At 48.0% G+C, this 15,741-nt stretch overlaps 1 long non-coding RNA gene across 5 annotated transcripts in view; it reads right to left on the bottom strand.

Moving 5' to 3' along the window:
* Positions 1-1,340: 1,340 nt before the first annotated feature.
* LOC117711252 (uncharacterized) overlaps positions 1,341-15,741 on the bottom strand; it is a 45,875-nt gene continuing 31,474 nt past the window's right edge. Inside the window, exons 1-5 of one of the 5 annotated variants that reach the window (XR_013110996.1) lie at positions 5,649-9,270; positions 4,928-5,010; positions 4,706-4,815; positions 3,258-3,353; positions 1,341-2,547 (exon numbers count right to left, since the gene is read on the bottom strand). This is a non-coding gene — a long non-coding RNA (uncharacterized LOC117711252). Of the gene's footprint in view, positions 2,548-3,257; positions 3,359-4,705; positions 4,816-4,927; positions 9,271-15,741 lie in introns of those variants that run through there. The other 4 variants (XR_004607113.2, XR_013110995.1, XR_013110998.1 and 1 more) reach the window with 4 other exon arrangements.

The raw sequence follows: 15,741 nt of genomic DNA on the forward strand, positions 1-15,741 counted from the left end.
GAAGGAAGGAAGGAAGGGAAAGAGAGAGAGAGGGGGAGGGAGGGAAGGAAGGAGGGAGGGAGAGAGAGAGAGAGAGAGAGAGAGAGAAAGAAAGAAAGAAAAGAGGGCTGGAGAGATGGCTCAGTGGTTAAGAACACTGACTATTCTTCCAGAGGTCCTGAGTTCAACTCCCAGCAACCACATGGTGGCTCACAACCATCTGTAATGGGATCTGATGCCCTCTTCTGGTGTGTGTCTGAAGACTACTACAGTGTATTCGTATAATAAATAAATAAATATCGGGGGGGGGCGAGTATTCATATAATAAATAAATAAATAAATAAATAAATAAATAAATAAATATCGGGGGGGGGGGCAGAGGAGGGAGGAACCACATTTCCTGAATGAAGCTTCTCCGACTACTAGAGAGAATCAGGGCAGATCACAGGCTCGCCTAGCCAGAACGGCCCTCAGGGGTCTGTGAGTATTCTCAGCCTCAGCACCCTTTGTTCAAGCAAAATTTTAGAGAAAATACCAAGCTGGGAAGCAGACAAAGAAGGCAGAAATGGGACAGGAAGAGAGGGAGCTTGACCCTCAAAGATACCTGGGAGTAGCAAGGAGGGGCTCTGTGCAATCCGTAAGCTACCTCAAGTTTCTTCCATGTGACTTAGGAAAGCCCTTATTTAGCTAATTCAACTCATTTTACAGATGGGGAAACTGAGGCCCATAAGGAAATGAGTTGAATCTGGGTGGTAGTGGCACATGCTTTTAATCCCAGCACTCAGGAAACACAGGCAGGTGGATCTACATGAGTTTGAGGCTAACCTGGTCTACAGAGACAGTTCTAGGATGGCCAGGGATACACAGAGAAACCCTGTCTCGGGAAGAAAAGAAGAAAAGGGGGAAGGGGGAGGGAAGGGAAGGAGTTGAGTATTTTGTAAGCTAGTTTGTGACATCATAGACGGCATAGACTGCAAGATCCCTGGCTCCAAGTCTCCTGTGTTCTCCCGGTCCAAGAAAAAGTAGTAACTACATTTTCTGTCCCCAAAGCTCAGACCACTCAGTGTCTTCCCAAGCCCACATTCTGGGACCTGTCTTCAGGCCCTTGAAATGTCCCCTGCTCCATGTCTGTGACCCTTCTGGATTTTCTAGGCCGGCCTCAGGAATCTTCCTCACCCCAGTTAGTTCAGAGCTGCTGTATACTTGAGCTGATATCACTTGTCAGACTGGCCTCCATCAGTGACTGGGGAGGGGCCAGTGTGAACCCCAGTTCCCTGGGGTGGGATCTGCCAGAGGCTGAGTCCCAAGATGTCTCTCTTTACAAGGATGAAATTTCACGACTTGTGGGTTTTAATTAAATTTTTTTTTTATTTTTGTGGAATCTCAGGGAAAAAAAATTCCCCTACTTCTGCAGCTCACTCATTATTAAAAACCATGACAAGACGAAGGGGAAATGCCGTCCAAGCGTCCAGAATGAGACCATATTTTAGCAAAGATCTGGCCACACTGCACCCTTGAAACCCATTCCCTGCCTCAGAACACCGGGGCCACCCCCATGAATCCACAGATCGGATTTTTAAGTCCGTGGCTTATTGCTTTCTGAGCCTCCTGGGATGTAGAGGATTATTCTAGACTTAATCCTTTAATAATTTTTCCTCCCTCCTGTCTGAGGTCTGGCTTTCCGGCTGAACTCAGACTGGGTAAAAGAGCTTGTGTCCAGCTCCGTGGACCCCCTTGCAGGCCGTTGTCCTCCGTTACTATCAGGAAGTTAGAAGGGGCTATTCAGGAAGCTGGCCAGTTCTGGGACGTGTGAAGACAAAGCTTGAAGGCTGGATTTGAGATCGAAGTGCAGTCCGCGGGAGGGGCCGCTCATGGTGCATCCTTTTTGAAGAAGCAATGGAGGCTTGATGACAACTATAACTTGTCCAAGTTGACACAGGGTGCAAGTGCCAGAACCAGACTTTGACCTCTCTCCTGATAGGCTCTCTGAGCTGTAGAACACTGAAGGTGCTGTAGGGGGAGCAGGGCTAAGCTACAGAGATTATTAAGAAGTAGGAAGTGCAGGACATGGTGACTTATGCCTAGAACTCAGTGTTTGGGAGGCTGATTCCGAAGAACCATTGCAAGTTCAGGACCAGCCTCCACTAGAGTGAGACCTTGTTACACAAACATAGAGAAAATAATAAAAAAAGCAAAGAGGCATGGTGGTACCCACCCATAACTAAACTCACTCAGGAGGATGAGCAAGAGAACCCAGAGTTCAAGGTCATCCTTGACATCCTTGAGGACACGGCAAGTTTGGGACCAGTTGGGGACTAACTGAAACCCACCTCCAAAAAACAAAAAGACATAGGGTATATACCACCTAATAATTACAACATAGTTATAGATCAGACATACTTTTTTTCCAGGGCTGGGGTTCTAATCTGGACCCTTGCACACACTGGACAAGTTCTCACCACTGAACTGCAGACCAATCCAGCTGTCAAATTGGCTTTTACAGATGATTCATAAGTAAAGGAAGCCTCTATCACACCGACTCACTGGACAGGTGAATAACAACGGGGTCTGTAAGGTGGGAACAAGGAAATAGAATAGGGGAAAAGCCAGATCAGTTAGTTTCAAGATGCTCTTTTGGTTTGAGGTTTTTAGTTGTTGGGGTTTTGTTTTGGTTTTGCTTGTTTGGTTGTTATTGGGTTTGGGGGGGGGGGTTGGGTTTTTATTTTTTTTTTTTTGTTTGTTTGTTTTGTTTTGTTTTTTTTTTTGAGGCAGGTTTCTCTGTGTAGTCCTGGCTGTCTTAGAACTTGCTCTGTAGTCCAGGCTGGCTTTGAACTCAGAGATCCACTTGCCTCTGCCTCCCAGGGATTAAATGTGGGCTCCACCACCATTACCACCACCCAGGGTCAAGTCGTTCTTATATAACGGCTAAACCAGAGGCGAGCTCCTTCTGATGACAACAGGATCAGCTATAATCCCCTGGTTTTGGAATGAGCCCATCTGTTTTGGAATCCATCTGCCTCCTGAAAGCCTTGCTTTGATTATGTAGAATTTAGGACGAGTGACTCCATTTTGTATGATCTGATCAGTTGGAGCCAGTTCAAGAGCACAGATTGGACAATTGTCTGTCGTTATTTCAATTGGACAGATGTATCCTCAAGGAGTTTACACTTTGGGTAGAAATTTAGATCTGGCTGGTCTATGAGTCTAAAGCATTCAGTAGCAGGAGGCTGAGCAGGGGTTGATTCAGGGGAAGGAGATGTGTATGGAGCAGCGCTCACCTATAATCCTAGCACTGAAGAGGTAGAGACCAGAGGATCCCTGGTGTTGGCCAGCAAGTATAGCTGACTCTGTGAGCTCCAGATTAAACAAGAAACCTTGCCTCAGAAAATAAAAGATAGAGAGTAATTAAAACATACACCATTGACTTCTGGCCTACACACACACATATGCATGGACACACACACACACCATCCATGATGGAACCAATAAAAACAGCTGTGTATTCTTTCATCATCTGGCCTTCCTAGGTCTCAGAAAAATCAGATTGAGTTCATGTAATGGTTTGTATATGCTCAGCCCAGGGAGTGGCGCCATTAGAAGGTGTGGCCCTGTTGGGGTAGGTGTGTCATTGTGGGTGTGGGCTATAAGACTCCTATCCTAGCTGCCTGGAAGCCAGTTTTCTGCTAGCAGCCTTCAGATGAAGATGTAGAACTCTCAGCTCCTCCTGCGCCATGCCTAACTGGATGCTGCCGTGCTCCCACCTTGATGATAATGGACTGAATATGTAAGCCAGTCCCAATTAAATGGTGTCCTTATAAGAGTTGCCTTGGTCATGGTGTCTGTTCAGAGCAGTAAAACCCTAACTAAGACAGTTCAATACCCTATTCCTCCTGTTGGCACCTGAACCACTGGCCTCCCATCTCTTCCTGGAGATGTGCATGGAAGAGGAGAGTTGTGTTCATTCCCCTTGATGAAGACAATCCACACTCGCCATCCTGTGGACCCTGAAGATCAGCTATTCTGCCCAGCAGCTTCCTCTGGGAGATAGGCACCTCCTCCAACCTTCTACGAAGAAGCTTGAAGGAAGCTCGAAGCTCTCGAAGCTCGGCAGCCAGCCAGCCTCCTCTGAATCCACAACTCACTTAATCAGCAAACCTCCAGTGAGCAGCTTCACTGTGCACACAGCTGTCTAAACCATAGGCTTAGAGAGGAAGAAGATCCCAGCTGCCCTCCGGGGAAGGCACAACAAATAAGTGGGTAGTTGCAAGCCAGCAGGATAAATGATATCAAGGGAGCCGGCTGCCAGGGTCTGCAGTAGCATCTTGCGCCCCCTGAGAGCTTGTTAGAAATACACATCGGCAGGCCCAACCCAAGTCAGATAATGCAGAACGTGGGAGCAGGCCACCAATCAACACGTTCATAAACCCTCCAGGTGATTCTGATGTGAATGGTTGTCTGAGAACCAATGGGCTGTGTAGAATCGGCAACTAACCCCATGAAGTGAGGCAGAAAGCCTTCCTGGAGGAAGAAGGCTCCTGCTGTGAACAAGGAGCCAGATTAAAAGGTCACAAGACACTCCAAGTGGACAGAGTATGCAAGAGCTCTGAGGGGGAGGGAAAGGGAGGGAGGGAGATGAGGATGGTAGGGAGGGGGATGAGAGGGGTAGATTGAACAGAGCACTGGGTTTGATCCCAGGAGTACCAACCAGGTGTAGTATGGTACATACCTATAATCCCAGCACTCAAGAGATGGAGGCGTCAAGATCAAGAGTTCAAGACCATCCTCATCAAGTTTGAAGCCATTCCCATTCTTGGATACATGAGACCCTGTCCCTACCTAAATATAAAGGGGAAAGAGCCTAGCATATAGCTTGCCTGACATTCATGAAGCCCTAAATTCAATCTCCTCCCCTCCCCCATTTCATAAAACCAGGGATAATGGCACACACCTGTAATGCCAGCACTCAGGAGCTGGAGATAGAAAGAGCAGAAGTTCAAGGCCTTCCTTGACTAGCCCTGGAGACTCAAAACCCTGTCACCAAACAACAAAAACACAGGGTGGCACTATGACAGAGGGGTGGCTTGAGATGAAGAGGGGCTGGGTTACTTAAAAGCCATCAAAGAAGAGAGTATGGGTGCCCCATGACCCCTCCCTGCAATAAACGGCCCTGCTGGAGTCAGGCAGGGCAGATACCCCATCCTCCCGCGGGCTTGGAAGCCCCCCACCTCCATCCGGCACCTCCTCGGGTTGGTTAACCAAAGCTGTATGACCTCATGTGTTATGGCTGCAGAGACAGAGACACAGAGGAGGCCAGATCCGGTGTTTGTATTGAAATTAATTGGGGACTCGTGGATGATGGAAGCTTTAAGGAATGCACAGGTCCCCTATGTGATCCCTCAAACAATGGCGTTGCTTACAACCACCACAGCCCCCCAAAGGCCCATATCTGTATATCTGCAGCCGTTCTCAAGGAAATAATAATTATAGACAGATTTAAAACTTTCAAATACAAAGGAATACCTGAAGAGACTTGTGTTGGGGAGGGCTTAGTCAACACTCCCGCGCCCCCCCCTCCCCCGACCTATTTTATTAGCCTATGTAGCAGAGATCCCGCTTTACCACAGGCAGAGGCTTGTCAATCAGGAAAAACCCACTGCTCACCCCCAGACCTGATTTATGGTGATTCAGAGGAGAGATGCTGCCAGGAACAGGCCAGGGCCAGGAAAGTTTCATCTGTCTGGAATCCGACAGGAAAAACGAGGCTGGAAATTTCAGAGGAAGCTGGGATCTGTGCTGGTCACAGCGCCTCTGTTTGTGTTCGCTCAGCTGGCTCCTGTTAGCAGCTAAGGGGCCTCGGAGGAAAAGCGGCAGGCCAGGTTTTTCCATCTCTCCAGAACCTTGAGCTTGATCCCCAGGCAGCAGCTGCTCCAGTGACCTCCGACCCCAAAGAACAAGAGCCTTCGCCAGGTTTTCCCCAAAGCCCCCAGCCCTGAGCCTTTGTTTTTTCTCTTACTATGAAAAATGAGAGCGGAGAGCGTCTCTCTTTTAGGGTTGTTTGTTTAATAAGACACTTAGCACACTCACAAAGCTGGGTTCCATGTGAAGAGCAATTAATTCACTTTTGTTTTAATTTCCTCAGTGGAATGACCCAGCGTTCTAGAGGAGACCTTTATTGTCCTCTTTGGACTAGGGGAACCAGGAACCTGGACCTCCAAACCTGATGTTCTGAGCTCTGGTTTGAGGCCAGGGGTCACAGAGGGCGGCCCCAGATCTAGCCGAGAAGCAATGAGGAAAAGAAATTTTTTCGACTTCACTGTTTATTTCATTCATTCATTCATTCATTCATGCCCGTTTTGTGCCTGGCCCTGTGTGGAAATCGTGGGAATAGAGGCAGAGGAGATAAGAAAGGCTTGGCCAGGGGGCTGGAGAGATGGCTCAGTGGTTAAGAGCACTGACTGCTCTTCCAGATGGTCCTGAGTTCAATTCCCATCAACCACATGGCGGCTCACAACCATCTTTAGGGAGATCTGATGCCCCCTTCAGGCAGGCGGATGTATATGCACTCATACATTAAAAAAAAAAAAAACCTTTAAAGAAAAGTTGACCTTCCCTCAAGGTTCAAGGTTCACAGAGCCCAGTAAATAACCAAAATGGGGTTATTTTGGGGAGGTTGGAACAGGCTCCAGGCCGCTGCTTCAAAAGGCAGGTAAGGGCTATTTAAGGTTAAGGCCTTGTGGCCAAGGCTGATAACCTGAGTTCAATACTCACAACCCACATGACAGGAGAGATCTGACTCCACAAGTTGCCCTCAGAGCTCTGCATTCAGGCACATACAATTACAAACATCAAATAAATGAATCTCTTAAAATAATAATAAAAGGCAAGTAAGGGGGGCGGGTATAGAGGAATGGACCCAGAGCGAAGAGAGAAGCAGGGTACACATACACCCACACACGGGGAGTCTGCTGGGCCTGGGGCCTGCTCTGCCAGGCTACTCATTTTGAAAAAAGAAAAGCATTACTGGGCTGGAGAGATGGCTCAGTGGTTATTCTCCCAGAGGACCCGGGTTTGGTTCCCAGCACCCACATAGGGGCCCATCTCTTCAGGCCTCTACAGGTACTGCACACATGTGATACACAGACATACATGCAGACAAAACATTCACATACACAAAATAAACTAAATTTTTTAAAAAGAATTATTCATGACAATTGTTAAAGACAGGACGCTAAGGCAAGTAGTTTGAGAGTTGAAGGCTAGCCTGGGTTACATAGTGAGACCCTATCTCAAAACAAAAACGACAAGACAATAAAGTAGCCAGGGCTACTACCATGGGCTTTGGCAATAGGGAAGAGAGATCAGACTCAACTCTGAACACAATAAGGATGGCGAAGACAGATAACCAAAGAACAGGGCAGAGTCAGTGGATGAAAAATTACTGAGTGGAGACATCAAGGCCGGTGGGATTCCTGATGAGGGTAAGACAGGGCAATGAGATGCCTGGTGCCCTGGGGAATGAGGGGTCTGATCAGCCATCAAGCAAGGATTTAGGGAAGGATCTGGAGGTGGAAAATCCCATTGAATAGCTCACTAATGGAAGCAAAGGCAGGGCAGTAGTGGAGGGGCAGGGGCCAGGGACAGCAGTCAGGGACACTTACGCCGAGAAGCCAGACAAGCTGGTGTGTACAGTCTATACTGCTGAGGGTAAGAAAATGGAGGTGTTGGGGCTGAAGGGGTGGCTCAGTGGTTAGGAGCACTGACTGCTCTTCCAGAGGTCCTGAGTTCAATTCCCAGCAACCACAGGGTGGCTCACAGTCATCTGTAATGGGATCTGATGCCCTTTTCTGGGGTGTCTGAAGACAGTGACAGTGTACTCATCTACATAAAATAAGTAAATCTTTTTAAAAAGATGCTTTTAAAAATAAAGAAAGAAACTGGAGGTGTTTAGATCAAGAACTAGTTTTGAGATTTGGGCAATTCTGCACTGTAGAAAGAGTGTGCTTCTGTGTGAGTGTAAGCCACGTGTGTAAGCAAGTGTGAGGAGGGAAAGCCGAGGAACAGATGTGCTCAACTGCGGACCTGTGGCTTTAGGATTCGTGAAAGATTGTTCAGGTAAAATGACCAGCTGAGAGATGATGGGCTCAGGACTCAGGGCTTGGAGCATGCTCAGACTGATCCTGGGCTGTGTGGGCAAAGGGCACATGGGCCCATGAGCTGCCCGGGCAGAGAGTGCATGAGAGGAGCTCACAGTGAGAGGCCACAGAAGACAGATGCAAGAAATGAACATGGGACTGGAGAGAGGGATCCTGGGTAAGAGCATATACTGCTCTTGCTGAAGATCCAAGTTCACTTCCCAGTACCCACACTGCGTGACTCACAACCGCCTGTAACTCCAGCTCCAGGGGATATGACAGCCCCCTCTGGCCTCTGTAAGCTCCTATACACTCACGGCATACATTCACACAAAAGCACACCCACATACACACACGTTTAAAATAAACAAAAGGAATACATTTAATAAATAGACCTGGGTGTCATTGAGGGCTAGCCAGGGAGATCATGAGAAGAAAGAATAGCAAGGGGCAACCAGAAGACCAGGAGCTGAAACACTGGAGGAGAAGGGTCCACGTGGCGGACAGGAAGGCATGAAGACAAGAGCCAACCGCAGCTTAGAGACGAGCTAGCTGTAGGTGAGTTTAGCTAAAGGAATTCCAGTATCTGCCAAAATCTGCATTTCCATTAAACCATGTTGGGATTCAATCCCAATTTGAGGTATTAAGAAATGACATGGTGGGAAGGGATGGGAGGACTCTAAGGAAAGATGAGGTCCTGAGGGCCAAGGTCTTCATGAGCCATGAATTCATTCATGATTAATGGGTTTCTCTCGAGAGTGGTTTTTACAACAGCCTGGAACCCCAACGCCAGGGGATCTGACTTCCTTTTCTGGCTTCTGTAGGTACCCAAAGTCATGTACACATACACACACACACACACACACACACACACACAGAAAAGTAAATATGAGAGCTGGAGGAATGACTGAGTAGTTAAGAACACTGGCTGCTCTTCCAGTGGTCCTGGGTTCAGTTCAAAATATCTAAATGGAAATTCATAACAGCCCATAACTCCAGTTCCTGGAAATCAGGACACCCTCTTCTGCCCTCCAGGATAATATATATGTGTGTGTGTGTGTGTGTGTGTGTGTGTGTGTGTGTGTGTGTGTGTATGCAAGCAAAACAAACATGTAAAATAAGATACATAAATCTTTTAAAACTTAAAATAAATGTTTTAAAGCTTTTCATTTTTTAAAAAGATTTGTCAAACATTTAAAATCAAAAGCCTATTTAGCTCTGTCTCTTGAATTGACCCCTTTGCCCTCCCTGCCCCTAGAACTTGGAGCTGAATAACCCTTTATTCGTTTTATATTTGCCATATGTACATGTGCATGTCTGCATGCTTGCATACACACATGGAGGCCAGAGGTCAGCTTGGCATAGCCCTTAGAAAGATGGCACTCACCTTGTTTATTCAGGCACTGCCCTACAACTCAGACTAGGCTGGGCTGGCATGCCAGGGGACTTCAGGGATCCTCCTGGCAGGACTCCCCTGTCCTGGCATTACAAGTGCATGCCACTTCTTGGTTCCAGGGAATCCAACCCAAGCCCCCATGTTTGAGCAATGATCACTTCATTAACCAAACCATCTCCTCAGGCCAAGCCTTTATTCTTTATAAATTAGTCTCTGGTATTCCAAGGTAGCATCCGAAAAACGCTATAAACTACCATGTCCTTTTCCATGGAATGCCGGGGCAAGGGTTGAGGAATCCATGAGAAGTGGGGAAGCTGAAGCAACGAGTGTAGACAGCTCCTTCCAGACATTCTGAGGAGAGAGGGGTGGTGCTTCAACGGGTCGGAGAGAGTATTATGTATATGTGCGTCTGGGTGTTTGCATGTGTGTGTCTGTGTGTTCTGTGTATTCTTGTGTGTATGTGTGTGTGTGGTGTGTATTTGTATGTGTGTCTGTGTGTTCTGTGTATTTGTATGGGGGCATTATCTATGTGTTCTGTGTATTTATGTGTGTGTGTGTGTTTCTCTGTGTGTCTATGTCTGTGTGAGTTATGTTTGTGACTGGAAGTTGCATTAGAAGATTGGTTGAAACTGGGAGATACCTGGGCACCTCATGGGTGGGTTGAAGGACCCCCACCTGTGCCTCATCTCAGTTTCTTCCATGCGTCCAAAAAAAAAAAAACAACCCTGGGACTCAGGGAGCAAGACACTTCCTGGAGAACAGGCGCTTGGTTCCCAATCCCAACCACCAAAATTTGATCCCTAGACCCAGGTGGGAGGGAAGAGCTAACTCCTGTGAGTTGTCCTCCAGCCTCCCCGAGTGTGCTGTGGCTCACACCCCAATAAGCAAATAAATAAGTGTGATACATTTTTTGAAGGAATAAAGCTCCCAGCCCAGCAGCCTGATGGTGTCCTACTTCTAGGACCTGCTTCTGTCACAGGCACCTTGGCTGTCCTTATCTGAAGCCCCACCTATAACCCTACAATAAAGCTCTCAAACCCCACAATAAAGCTCCCATCTGAATGAATTCACTCTCCCTTGTCTAGGAACTTCATCCTCTATCTTGGGAAGATAAGGGACCTGAAGCCAGTGACCCAGTGGAAGTTTTGTGTGACCATGAGCTTCTGGCACCCTAAGTCTTGAGTGAAAATCCACTAAGAATCACTTTAAGTGGAGAGTGCACTTAACGCGCCCCCCCCCACACACACACACACACTTCACACTAGCCATCTTTTGAAGCATGTGAGACACAGACTTAGAAGACTGTAAGTGGGCATGGACTTCTACTCTCAGGGCAACTTAGCAAGGTGCCCCGTCCTCAGCAACAGGGAAAGGACTCAAGAGTCTCTCCATTCTCGGCTGCCTCTCCCCATCGGCTCAGTCTGGTTGCCCCGCCCCTCCCCCTACCCTGCAGAGGACTCTCCCAGGAGCCACTGCCACACCTTCCAAAAATAATTCCAGAACCAAATTCCAAATGCTTCGCTTCCCACATCCTCCTGCTGGCTCACCAGTCCCCAGCTGGCCTACCTCTTGAAGCGGAGAATTAGAGACCAGCAAGGGCGAAAGATGACATCAGCGGACATTGTCCGAGACCTTCAAAACACAGGGGGAGCTGTCTATGGAGAAGCCAAAGAGCAGGGAGGTGGCGGGGAGAAGGGGACCTTAACTGACCCCTCAACCAACCTGCTCTCTTGCTTCCTCCTCCAGCCCTTCAGGCCTCCAAAGACTTAGCTCCACAGGAAGATCCTGTCTTCCTGACGGCAGGGTGGAATATTCACCTCTCTTATTAACAGAGCATCTGGTGACATTATAATTGAAATTTTCATTCTAATTATTTCATTTGGCCAGAAGAGCAAGCAAGACCAAGAGCGACTGACTGTGCACATGTAAATGGTGGGTAACCAAGGAGAGGGAGACAGACAAGGACAGGAAACTGGCTACGATCAATTGACCAGTGAGCCCAGGGTGCTCATCCTGCTCTCAGCTCAAACACACAGCTCTGCCTTTCAGGGAGGCAGGGCGGAGGAGTCCACTCACACCTAGAGAGCCTTCTCCTCCACAGGCCTTCTCTAAGCCTACTTCCTTTCTTACACTCCCTCTGCTTTTCTCAGTCCTCCACTGGCCCAGGAATCACTTCTCCTTGCTCAAACCAGCAGTAATGCCATGGATGTAGAAGGTGATCTCAGGCCAGGTATTGTGGTCCATGTCTGCAGTCTCAGCCCTCAGCACTCAAGAGGAATAACAGGATGATCTCAGCAAGTTCCAGGTCAGTTTGGACTACATTATGGGTTCCAGAGCGACACGGCTACATAGTGAGACTTCATCTCAAAATAAAGACACATACAATACAATTTTTAAGGTGGTGGGGAATGTCCAGGTATGTAGCTTGAGTGCCTACCATACAAATGTAAGCCTTGGGTTCAGGCCCTACCCAGTACAACAAAAATATAACTTGAGAGTGGCCTTTCAAAAAGATGTTTTAAGGGCAAGAGAGATGGCTCCACAGTTGAGAACTTGGGCGTCCCCTGTGAGTTCAATTCCTAGCACCCATGCAAGGCTCCAGGAGGATCTGGTGCTCTCTTCTGGCCTGGATAGGTACTGCACCCATACTCATATAACCCACACACAGACACACAGACACAACACATAATTAGATATTAAAACAAATCTAAAAAAAAAAAAAAAAAAAAAAAAAAACAGTATTTCACTCCCCAGGACAGAGTCTGTGGTAGTGTACAAGAGAGTGAGAAAAGCAAAATTTGATAAACATAGTGACAGTATTTAACTAGAATATTTTCCTGTGTAAACGTTTTGTCCTTACAATGAAATAACTCAAATTGGTTACTTGGAATAAAGCATTGCGACCATAATTTTTTTTTCTTTTTTAACTTTGTGGCAACAGGAATCAAACCAATGGATGCAGAGCAGGAGCTCTACCCCTGAGCTACACGCTCAGCCCTGTTTGTGAATTGTTAAAGGGCCATCTTTAAAAACATGTGGGTTAAACCTGGTTGGTTATTGTTCACTGTAACCCCAGCTTTCAGAAGGCTGGCTGAGGCAGGAGGATGGTGAGTTTCAAGACAGTTTGGGATATACACCACATAGCAAGATCTAGCTTCTAAAAAAAGAATATTTTTTTTAAAAATGGGTGTGGTTGGCCAAGTCTTTAATCCCAGTACTTAGAAGGCTGGCACGGGATGGTCTCCAGGAGTTCAAGACCAGCCTAGGCTACAAGGCAAAACTTTGTCTCAAACAAATAAGTCAACAAAAGCATATGAACTAACCTCTGTTCATGGAAACACTGATAAAATCTAATGGGAGGTTTCTGTTCTAGTTTTGTTTCTGTGGCTCTAATACAATACCCTCATGAAAGGCAATTTAGAGGATGAAAGGTTCATTTTGCCCACAGTTCCTGGTTACAGTCCACTAACGGCAGGAAGTCAAAGGTTGTGGGAACCAGAAGCAGCTAGCCACATCACATCCGCAGTCAAGTACAGTGTGATGGCTTGTATATGCTTGGCCCAGGGAGTGGCATTATTAGGAGGTATAGCCTTGTTCAAGTAGGTGTGTCACTGTGGGTTTGAGACCATCGTCCTAGCTGCCTGGAAGTCAGTCTTCTGCTAGCTGCCTTTGGAACAAGATATGGAACTCTTGGCTCCTCCAGCCCCATGTGTGCCTGGACACTGCCATTCTCCTGCCTGGATGATATTGGATTGAACCCCTGTAAGCCAGCCCCAATTAAATGTTGTCCTTGTGGACTGAAGAGATGGCTCAGAGGTTAAGAGCACTGTCTGCTCTTCCAGAGGTCCTGAGTTCAATTCCCAGCAACTACTGGTGGTTCATAACCATCTATAATGAGATCTGGTGCCCTCTTCTGGCCAGCAGGTGTACATGCAGGCAGAATGCAGTATACATAATAAATAAATCTTAAAAAAAAAAAAAAAAAAAGTTGTCCTTATAAGAGTTGCCTTGGTCATGGTGTCTGTTCACAGCAGTAAAACCCTGAGACAAGCAGAGAGAACAAATTAACGCTTGCTTGCTCCTCCTGCTCAGCCCACTCCCCTGCCCATCATCCCGACCCCAACCCAGGGAATAAATGGTGTATTGCACATTCAGGCTGGGTCTTCCTACATCCATTAAGCCAGCCTTTTAAAAAGGTATGCTCAAAGCCCACCTAATCTAGACAGTGCCCCATTGAGGCTCCCTTCCCAGGTGATCCTAGGCTGCCATGTTGACAGTTAAAGTTGACCATCAGATCTGTTAGCGAAGTAAGGTTCTCAGCTTTGCCCAGAGTACCTGGTTGTATGGGTTAGGGTGTGGAGGGGCTGAGTAGAAAGTCTAAGCGCAGCTTTCCTGTAAAGCCAAGGAGTTTGTTTTCAAATATTATCAGACAGGGCAGCTGGTGCCTGAAACTTCAGCACTTGAAAACCAAGATGGGAGGATCAATACAAGTCCAAGGCTGGACTACATAGTGAGTGCCAACCAATCTGAATAGATAAAACCACACAAATATCATGGAATGACTTCTGGCTTCCTGCTCCCTAACCTACCCTCAAGCCAAGGGCATCACCCATGAGCCTCTCCATCAGATGCCTTGGGTAGGAGCCCCTAGGAACAACCCAACCACAAGTTGAGAGAAGGGGAAGGCATGTGGTCCTGGCTACCTCTGAGCCACAGCTACAGACATCGTGGACCACAGACCATGCTGGGTCTACTGAGCATTTGTTTATTTTGTAACAGTGGGCAAAGCAGCAAGCCTGGCCACCCTAAGACTGGGGTGTGGGAAAGATTGATGCTTAAGAGATGCTTGGAGAGAGCACAACAGACCATGTGCCTACACTGTACAAGGTCCTGAGTTCAGTCCCTGGCACCCACACAACACACACAGACACACACGCACGCACACGCACTCACACACACATAAACACACTCACACATGCACACTCACACACATGCACACACGCACCCACACACTCACACATAGGCACACATAAACACACTCACACGCACACTCACACACACGCGCGCGCGCACACACTCATACACACACACAGGAACACAATGTGAAAGATTAAGAACACATAGCCCCCTCTGTTAAGGGGCAGTGAGCAGAACAGACATCTCCTCCCACATGCCCACAGATGCCAGGCCCCACAGAGGAGGGAGTGAATGGACAAAGCCTACCAGATGCCCTCAGGAAAGCTTCACAGAGAAGGTGACATGGGGCACCAGTTGTTCCTGGTCAACCAATGATAGCGCTGTCACATCCTGTGGCTCACACAGCTGAGAGGAGGAAAGGAAAAAAAAAAGAGGGACTTCACTTCCTCCCCTCTCAATGCTCTCAGCAAATATCAAGTGCTGTGGGTATCATAAAATCACAATCATCACAGGGAGCCCAGGGTAAAGGGAGAACAGGCCTAGGGAATGGGCTGCTTCCCCATCCCGAAGCCTGAAAGGCCACAGGGGCTTGTTGACACAGCTGGGGAAGAAAGGTTTTATCCCTGCCTCATTAATCACTTCTGCACAGGAGCTCCAAGGCAGGGGCACCCCAGGGGCACTGGGCTAGCTCTCACAGGGCAAGGAGAGTGCAAAGGGGGGTGTCCTGGCCTCAGGCTCAGGATCCAAGGCAGCTCTGAACAGACAGAGGTTCGTGGAAGGAGGTTGCCCAGACCCGGGGAACCCACAAGCAGGGGATTGTCCAGTCCGGATGTTCTCCTCAGAGTAGCAGCCTTCCTGATGGAGGTGAATGTTTCCAGCCTGAGCTGGTAACCCCTACACACAGGTCCCTCGAGGGAAATATATTTTTCTCTTTCGAATTTGGTCAAATGAGTGTCAGCTGCTTGCCATGAAGCTCCTGACCCTTCCTAAACCTTACCCAGGAGGTGGGTGGGGGTGGGCTGGAGGTGGGGGTCCTCAGTAGGATAATCGGAAGACATCGAGGGTCGGCAAGCTTTGCTGAGAGCAACTCAAACCATATGACTTAGCTCTAAGTACAGGAAGAGACAAGAAGAGTCAGAGGGACCGTTTCCCCATCTCTCAGTCGGAACACAAACACGTCCTGAGCACCTACCAGGTGCCAAGGGCACAGCACAGAGCAGAGGTTAGTGCCAAGCCTCCCTGGAGCTCACTCAGAAGCTCCAGGAGGAGAGCAAACGATGTCTCAGAGCCGGCCAGGAAGGCCAGTGCCCCTGAGTC

The sequence above is a fragment of the Arvicanthis niloticus genome, chromosome 6 (genome assembly GCF_011762505.2).
Source record: "Arvicanthis niloticus isolate mArvNil1 chromosome 6, mArvNil1.pat.X, whole genome shotgun sequence".
NCBI classification, from domain to species: domain Eukaryota; kingdom Metazoa; phylum Chordata; class Mammalia; order Rodentia; family Muridae; genus Arvicanthis; species Arvicanthis niloticus.